A 9,071-nucleotide genomic window follows, 5' to 3' on the forward strand; every position below is an offset into this window, starting at 1 on the left:
AGGTTCAGGACCCTCAAAACAAAGATTTACTTGCCCCAGAGGGACAGAGGCAGGGAATAAGGGACAAACACAGGAAAGAGGGAGAAGGAAAAGGGAAAGTGGGTAGGGGTATTTGTCCCAGAGGGACAAAGGACTGCCTCTGGATAGAGAGGAAACAGACATGACACAGGAAAATGGCAGTACAAGGGAAACCCCATATTAGGATAAGATGTTTAATTTTAATTGGGCATGTTAATTAAGGGGCTTATCAAAGGGGGCTTCTGATCGCTGAACTTCAATCAATACTCTGTTTGCTGGAACTTCATAGTCAACCTCAGGAGGAGGAAGTGGCCAAATAAGGGAACAGACCTGGGAGCTAGCTTTAGGACTGGAATCTAACAAACTTAGCAAAGCAGAGGGAATGGGAAAGGCCTGTCAGACCCATGCTCAAGCTGGGGAGAGTCCTTTCAGAGATGGGGGAACAACTTGCTGGAGTTGGTTTTCCTTTCACCATATGGATTCTGGGGTTCAAACTCAGTGGCAAGGGCCTCTGGCTGCTGATCCACATTCCTGGGCCAAGAATAAAGTCTTTTTTTTTTTTTTTTTTTTTTTCCCGAGACAGGGTTTCTCTGTAGCTTTGGAGCCTGTCCTGGAACTAGCTCTTGTAGACCAGGCTGGACACGAACTCACAACTGAGATCCATCTGCCTCTGCCTCCAGATTGCTGGGATTAAAGGTGTGCGCCACCACTACTCAGCTCCTTTTTCTTTCATTCAACTAGCAAATTCATGAAACAGTCCGTGTTTGAAGAAAAAAAAAGGCAGGCGTATATTTTAAAAGGAGAGAAAGCGAAAATTCTGTAAGACAGGCTTTTCTTTCCTGCCCCTCTCATTTGTATTTGCTGGTCCATGCACATCAGCTGCCCAAACGTTGGTCTTTCGAGGGCCCGGCGTCCACGTGTTGCCCAGCCGGGGCACCCGCCCCTACGGCACAGGCGGGGCTTCCTGGGCTCCGTCCGGTTCCAGTCCCTCGCTGTGGCACCGGGATTGGAAAGCGGAGAAGATAAAGAAGTTGGCCTAATGGCTTGAAGATCACCAACGACCTCCCGCCACCACGAGGGCGGGCCCTACGCTCAAAACCGCGCTCGAGGCCACGCCCTGGGTCCGCCGACGTCGTCACCATCCTGGAGCCCGCGCACCCGGCTTCGGGGAGGGGCTGCGCGATGACGTTTGGCGCGTGCGTGGCTCGCTGCTCTGTCGATGACGCTAAATACGAGCGCGCGTGCGCGGTTGGCAGCCATGTGTGTTGTGTTCTCACTGTTGTGTGCTGTGCTCCTTCCCTTTTCTGCATCTGCCGCCATCAAGGACCAGGGGCCATGCCGGGCTATCCTGAGGCCAGGTAAGGACCGCAGGGCTCGGTGGCGGGAGGCGGGAGGTCAGGGCTGCGGGTAGGGACGGTTTCCCCGGGAAGACACGTGCCACTGGGTAAGTTAGGCCTACTTCGGGGGTACGCTTTCCAGACCTTAGCGACTTCTGCTGCCCTCGAGAGAGTCTGTCCCCGGAGAAAGTTTCGAGGGGCTAGAATTGGGTGATAGACACAGGCCGGGGCTGAACGTGCCTTGTCCCCCTCTTCTTAGGTGGAAATCGAGGCCAGGAGGATGGACCCACAGCGTGGAAGGGCTGACCGAGCTCTTCTGGAAGATGTCCTGGTAAGTCAGTTGTGAAAGCTGGGCTCTGTCTGGAAGTGAACCCTTATTTCTCTGAACCCTGACCGGATTAACTTAACGTGTCGCATTTTTCTCCAGCCTCAAAAATACATCTTGAGAAGAGTAAGGAAGAAAAGGCCATTTTTCCTGTTTGGGTATGTATGTTACATAGATTATTTCCGTGGTCATGACAGTTTAGGAACAGTGTTCTAAAATTAGTGTCGCATAGACTGATGTAGCAGCTTAGATCGTCTAATCTTGTAAATAAGATACCCACTTCCCGATAGCCTTCCGTGCTCCCTCAGTCAACACAGGAAATCCGGGGCCTCTGGAGCCAAACTATCTAATTCACCTTCAGGACTAATTCTCCCCTGCAGACTTGGGTCTTGGAGACTGCAGCGCGGGCTGTGTGGGTTGTGCAAGCCTCCAGCGTGCTTGGGTCTGCAGTGACCCTGTGCATTCCTACAGTGCTTGCCAGAGCAGCTTGAAGTGGTTTGAGGCCTTGCCCTGCTCTCTCCAGAGCAAGGTTATAGAAATTTCAGACAATATGGCAGACTCCTGCCACGTGGGTAAATTCCACGTGAATAGAATTGACAAATGCTGCACTTCCTTGTTTTGACTGTGGTGGGAAGGTTTTGCACAATTCTGGTGTAGAGGCAAATAAGTCGTTGAATATTTTTCTGTGCTCCAGGGTTAGTACAAACTTTTAAATTCTTAAAACAATTACAAAGTAGACAGCATGGAGACCAAGAGTTTGGTCCCCGTACTCTAGTGAAACTCCAGACGTGGCACGTGGTTCTGCTTTCCAGGGAGAGGCAGGCATGTGGGTCCTGGGCTTGTTCTTAGAAGGCAAGGAAGTCAAGGGGCTGAGTGTCTGCAGATGGTGGAGATCTGGCCAGTACGCCTTCCTGGAGAGGAGGGCATTGGTACTGGGGGGTTTTGTTTGTGGGAAGGCCTGAAACTTAGGTGAGGATGACCTTCAATTCCCGGTCCTGCTGCCTCACCCTCAATGGTTCAGAGTTCTGGAGTTAACAAGTGTGTGCCTGGGCTGGAGAGATGGCTCAGTGGTTAAGAGCATTGCCTGCTCTTCAAAGGTCCTGAGTTCAATTCCCAGCAACCACATGGTGGCTCACAACCATCTGTAATGAGGTCTGGTGCCCTCTTCTGGCCTGTAGGAATACACGCAGACAGAATATTGTATACATAATAAATAAATAAATATTTTAAAAAAAATAAATAAATAAAGACAAGTGTGTGCCCTTATGGCAGGGGTCTCACTGGCCCTGGATTACCCTGAACACCGATCCTCTGCCTCCTCCCACGTGCTGGGATTAAAAGTATATACCACCATACCAGGCCCTGATTCCAAGTCTTTAGTTTATTGTCACCCCACCTCCCAAGACAGTGTTTGTGTAGTCTTGGCTGTGCTATGACAGCTCAGTGGAACGGGCTGGCCTCCAGCTCAGCTCCGCCTGCCTCTCAAGTGCTGGGATTAAAGGTGTGTTCTACCACTGCCTGAGCCAGGTCTTCCATTCTATTTTATGTGCAATGTGTGAGCCGCGGGTGGCACATGTAGGTCAGAAGGCAGCTGGCAGGAGTTGACTTTCTCCTTCCACCATGTAAGTCCTGTGTGTCCAGGGGCTTCCCCGCAGGAACTGTCAGGTTGAGGTTTGGTATTTCTAGCCCCACGGCCTGTGCTGTTTTCCAGAGTTCCTGTTGGAGAAGATGGGAAGTTGGGGGGTGGAGTTGAAGGGAAGTGTGGAGCTGTTGGGTAAATGATGTCGACAGTCCTTAGTTTACGATCGAGGCTTCCGGCTCACTGACTCTTCTTCATCCTAGGGAACCCAAGGTGCCAGCGCTAGAGGAGACCTGAGATGACACATGGCTGTTACCAGGCTGTTTCATGGAACTTCGGAAGAGGTGAGGATGCAAGAAGACACTACCAGGTCACTTCTGGATTTTTGTTTGTTTTGAGGAAGTATCTCCTGTAAGTTAGGCTGTCCTCAACTCTCCATGGCCGAGGATGATTCTGAGGTCTTTGTCCCATACTTCCCTTTCCCGGGAGTTTGGATTATGGGCCTGTACCAGCAGGCCTGGGCTTCACTTCTGTTTGTGGCAGATGTCCATCAGCTAGTCACGTGGCTTTAAAACAGCCAGGCAGGGTGCACGCCTTAACCCCAGCACTTAGGAGGCAGAGGCAGGCAGATCTGAGTTTGAAGCCAGCCTGGTCTACAAAGAATTAGAGTTAGAGAACAGCTGTAACAGAAACAGCAACAAAAAAGGGCACCCCCCCCCCAAATAAAAACCCTGTGGCCTTTCCATAAGCCATGTGATTGAATCTCAGAAAGTTCAACTGTGTTAAAGTTTACAAGACTATTTCAAAACTTCTGTATCTGGACTTGGGCCCTGACATTTGGTTGCCTCTGTGGTTTGAATTTAGCATGGTGCATATGAGGTCATGATTATGTCTAGCTGGAATGGGTGTGGGCTGCTGCAAAATGTGGGCCACAGGCCTTTTGGCTCACTGGATGCAGTAAGGATCTGAAACTTGGGTCAGGTTTTGTTATTGCCCCTCACGGCAGTGGGCACTTAGAGCAGCCCTTGGTTTTGTGATATTGCCTGATTTTCACTGCGTGGTGTTTCTGATCTCTGCAGATGGAACATCTGAGTTTAATAAACCATGGATACTGGAGGCAGCTAGAGGAAAGCACACCTGCTATCCAAGCTCTTGGAGGTGGAGGCAAGAAGATTGTGAATTCGAGGCCTACCTGGCTGGGCTACAAGAGGCCCAGTCTCCAGAAACAATAAATGCAGTTTTATCTATGATCCATCTTTCCATGTTTGTTTGTTAAACTGACTCAGTTTGAGTGAGCCAAGGTGCCTTGCCCTTCCAAACACTGAAGCACTTTGTGATTTTGAGGAAGGGTCTCACGGCCCAGGTGCCCTCTCAGTGCAGTGATAACATGTACTGCCCCATCCCTGGATATACTTAGAGTGGCCATTTGGGACTGGACTTGGTTGAGTGAATGAATCATGCTGGAGTGGTGGTCACCTCAGGGCTAAGTGGGAGGGGTGAGGTGCAGAGGAACTGTGCCCTGAGACCTAAGGATCTGAAACTTAGTTATGGCTCAGCAGTCAAGGGTATATGATATGCTTCTAGTACCAACATCAGGCAGCTCACAGCTGTAACTCCAGTTCTAGAGGGTGTGATAACCCTCTAATGGTGTTCCTGTGTCTTCCCACCCTGGCTCTTCCAGAGGGCTTGGGTTCAATTCCCAGCACCTATATGATCTCACAACCTCTTGAAACTTGTTCCAGGGGATCCAGCACCATTTAAAAGTTTTTAAAACCCATTCATGTTGCCTCTTGGAATACCAGTAGTTACCTAAGAAGCCAGGAAGAGATTCCCTGAGGGTGATCTATTCAGCAGGAAAGTAGTGTAGTCTACCCATAGGTGTGCACACAGGGCTAGTTCACACAAGGATGTCAAAATGTGGGCAAAGCCTGGCAACATCTGCCATTGAGGGCACAGTGAATAAATTAGGTTTCAGGGCTGGAGAGATAGCTCAGTGGTTAAGAGCACTGACTGCTCTTCCAAAGGACTTGGTTCAATTCCCAGCACCCACATGGCAGCTCACAACTTTAACTCCAAGATCTGACACCCTCACACATACATGCAGGCAAAACCAAGGCACACAAAATCTGGTTTTGTGACTTGTCATAATGAATAGAACAGTGTCCATAGATACCAGACCCTGTGTGCAACAAAAACTACGCAAACCCAAGTAGAAGATAGGAAACACTACTGCCATACATGCAGGCAGAAGGCAAGATTCATCCCCTTTCCCATGTTGTTTCCCGCTCCCCCACCCCATACAAACTTTAAAACTAGATTAAAAGAACTAGTTCAGGAGCTGGAGAGATGGCTCAGTGGTTCAGAGCACTGACTGCTCTTCCAGAGGACTGGGGTTCAATTCCCAGCACCCACATGACAGCTCACACAGATGCTGTAACTCCAGGATCCAATACCCTCACGCAGACAAACAGGCACAAAAGCTGTGGTTCAGCTTCATAGGGGAAGCAGGTACCTGGGTAAGATTGCTGCAAAGACCAGAAGCAAACACCATCACAGATGGCCAATTTGACCCTGAGCTAGATAACAGGAAAACTACCAGGCTTTCCTCAGTCGCCAGCAGTCTTGAGTGGTGTCTTTTCTCCGTGTTAGCTGGGTTCGGCTAGTCTGCCTTTATAAGGACTATGCCATGAGGAAACTGGCTACAACCTGTCCTGAGTGACCAGCCGTTCTGTTAAAGCTGGAGCCTCTGGATTCGGTGACAAAAGAGCCCAGAGTTGGTTCAATCCAGGAAGGAATTAAATGTGATGTCATCTCCTTGGCTTCAATAATGTGAAATGAGATCCTGTGTGGGTCATGGCAGTCAGTGCAAACATGGTTGTGAAAGCCACCTGGGTGGGAAGGGCTGAGTCATGCACTGATAGCGGAAACAGCCAGAGTCTAATACTACACCCACAGGTCAATCTCTGACCTATGAACAGTCTTGGGATTTTTAAGTGGTTAGGAGAAAAACCCGAAAATATACTATATCATGACAGGTGAAATTTTTATCGATTACAGAGTTCTGTGTCTCATATTTTACTGGAACTCAGCCATGTCAGTTCTTCATTGAATTAGCACAAGTTCCAGATCTTTTTAAGGCCTGGGGTTTTGGGAAATGAAACCCAAGGGTGGGAGTCCCCAGGTTGGGAAAACCCTATCAAAGACTACCCCAGGAGGCTGGGAATGAAGCTCTTCCATGCCAGGCTTACAAGGATGCAGCCTGGCTGTCTAAGAGTCCTATACCAGCCCAAGGTGAAGCCAGAGCCCTGCTATTGGATCTGGGGTATTTTTGGCCAGTGGCTCATTTTATCACTAATGGTATTTGCTTTTACTACATGGTGGACAAAAACTTATAATTTCATTAGATATGTTGCATTATCAAATAATTTTAAAAATCAAATTAAATGATTGAAATAAAATTATCTGCCGGACGGTGGTGGCACATGTCTTTAATCCCAGCACTCAGGAGGCAGAGGCAGGCGGATCTCTGAATTCGAGACCAAGCTGGTCTACCGAGAATTCCAGGACAGCCAGGAATACACAGAGAGGCTGTCTTGAAAAACAAAAAGGAAAGGAAGACAGAGAGAGAGAAAGGGGGGGAGGGGAGAAAAAGGAAATACAGTGATCAGGGATTTGTGAACACAAGAACTCTCAAAGTTGACCCACAAATAACTCATATTTGGGAACATGGGGGCCTGCCATCTGACCTCCCAGCATGAGGGAAGAGAGAGAGCTGGCCGCCTGGGGCAGACCTTGCAATCAGGAGAACTATTCAGAGAAAGCTGAGTGTCCAGCCAACCATTTCTAAATGCACTGTCCATCTATAAACTCAACGATGAGTAGCAAGTCTTTCGCTGTGCTGCTAGCTCCGAAATAACAACACAGAGACTATGATTAACTATGCAAGGTCAGTCTTAGCTTAGGCTTGTCCCACTAGCTCTTATAGCAAATTAACCCATTAATTATCTACATTCTCTCACACGGCTCATTACCTCATCTCCCCACTCTACCCCTGTTGCTTTCTCTGCATCAAGCTAGTGGCTCCACCTTTCTTCCTCTCTGAGTCCTCTCTGTCCCCACAAGTCCCATCTAACCTCTTCCTGCCTAGCTATTGACCATTCAGCTCTTTATTAAATCAGTCCCAGTGACACATCTTCACACGGTGTAAAGGAATATTCTGCAGTGACTAAGGGTTGAGACCTGTGACAGCTAAGATCAGGCCCCAGAGCTCCAAGAGGTGTGGTCTTATCTCAGAGGCTGAATGGAAAACAAAGCTGAGCATATGCAAGAGGGTTCTACTAAAGGCTAGCCTGCTAGAAGGCTGCCCCCCCCCCCCCCCCCCCCCGCCATTGTTACGGCAGTGAGGAATAGCGTGGTGCTGAGTCACCACCTGTAACAAATCTTTAAATCTTTCTCTGTCCTGCCAGTCAGCTTCCAAATAATGACACGGAGAGTTCTTATTAATTACGAAAGCTCAGCCTATAGCTTAGACTTATTCCTTACTAGCTCTTACAACTTAACCCATATGTTTATCAATCTATGTTCTACCACGTGCCTTTTACCTCTATCCCATTCTGTGTGTCCAATGCATTCCAGGTCTGGCTGGCTTCTCTATGGCCAATTCTGGTCAGCTAGTCACTGGCTCTGCCCCCTGATCCAAGGTATAACTTTATTGGACAATCTTGGGAGTGTTAGAGTGGAATCAAAACAGCCCACAGTACCAACCATTGGCTCATCTGCAGAGTCAGGCAGGAAGTCTTTATTGCTTAAACTCTATTGTGGCCACCCTTGGCTAATGTCGAACTGTGGGGTGACATACAGCTGGGTAACCAGGACCATGTGAAGAAACTTCTCTTGGGCTGGAGAGATGGCTCAGCAGTCAAAAGCCCTGACTGCTCCAGAGGACTGCGGCTTACAGCTGTCTACCTCCCTAGCCTTCTGCAGACACCGGGCATGCACACAGTGCACTTGTATACAAACAGACAAAACTCTCATACACAGAAAAGAGGGGATTTTAATAAAATGAAAAGAATCATCCCTTCTGCTGGGGCTAGTGTAGTCCTAACTGCATTGGGGAGCTGAGGCAGAAGGCCAGCTTGGGCTCCAGAGTTAAAGGAGGAAAGAAGAAATAGAGGGGGAGACGCTGGGAGGGGCAGGGCGAGGATCTCTATTATGTGCTACCCAAGGGTGAAAACCAACCCTCAAAACTCTTGTGTAAAGCAAAGGTTTCTGTTGTTTTGAGACCAGGTCTTGCTATATCAGGCCTTCAACTCATTGTGTTGACTATTTTGGCCTTGATTTTATGGCAACCCTCAAGCCTCAGTCCCTTCCACCCCCCTACTTTTTTGTTTGTTTGTTTTTTCTTTTTCTTTTTTGAGACAGGGTTTCTCTGTGCAGCCCTGGCTGTCCTAGAACTCTTTCTGTAGACCAGACTCACCTCAAACTCAGAGATCTGCCTGCCTCTGCCTCCTGAGTGCTAGAACTAAAAGCATGCGCCAACACACCCTGTTTCCCAGTAGCACCCCGTGATACAAGGTGTCATAGCCCAGACTGATCTTAGACTTGCTATATAGTAAGATATGACCTTGAACTTCTGATCCTTCTCCAAGTGTTGGGACTGTGGGCATGTACTACTATGCCCTGTTATTATAGGGTGCTGAGGGTTCAACCCAGGGCTTCGTGAATGTTGGGCAAGCCCTCTACCTACTGAGCTACACCTCCAGCCTGCCCTTAACCTTTGGAGCGCTTGAGGTTACAAGCCTGTACTACCTTG

At 48.8% G+C, this 9,071-nt stretch overlaps 1 long non-coding RNA gene and 1 other non-coding gene across 2 annotated transcripts; both read left to right on the top strand.

Annotated features, from left to right (window-relative positions):
- Positions 1 to 1,249: 1,249 nt before the first annotated feature.
- LOC121459874 lies at positions 1,250 to 4,509 on the top strand. The gene is made up of 5 exons (XR_005975990.1): positions 1,250 to 1,376; positions 1,615 to 1,686; positions 1,783 to 1,838; positions 3,523 to 3,603; positions 4,339 to 4,509. It is a non-coding gene; the product is annotated as an uncharacterized LOC121459874 (long non-coding RNA).
- LOC121459957 lies at positions 2,100 to 2,231 on the top strand. Its single transcript, XR_005976018.1, has one exon. It is a non-coding gene; the product is annotated as a small nucleolar RNA SNORA9 (small nucleolar RNA).
- Positions 4,510 to 9,071: the final 4,562 nt, after the last annotated feature.

The sequence above is a fragment of the Microtus oregoni genome, unplaced genomic scaffold (genome assembly GCF_018167655.1).
Source record: "Microtus oregoni isolate MIOR12 unplaced genomic scaffold, Mior012 000019F_ref0000042, whole genome shotgun sequence".
NCBI classification, from domain to species: domain Eukaryota; kingdom Metazoa; phylum Chordata; class Mammalia; order Rodentia; family Cricetidae; genus Microtus; species Microtus oregoni.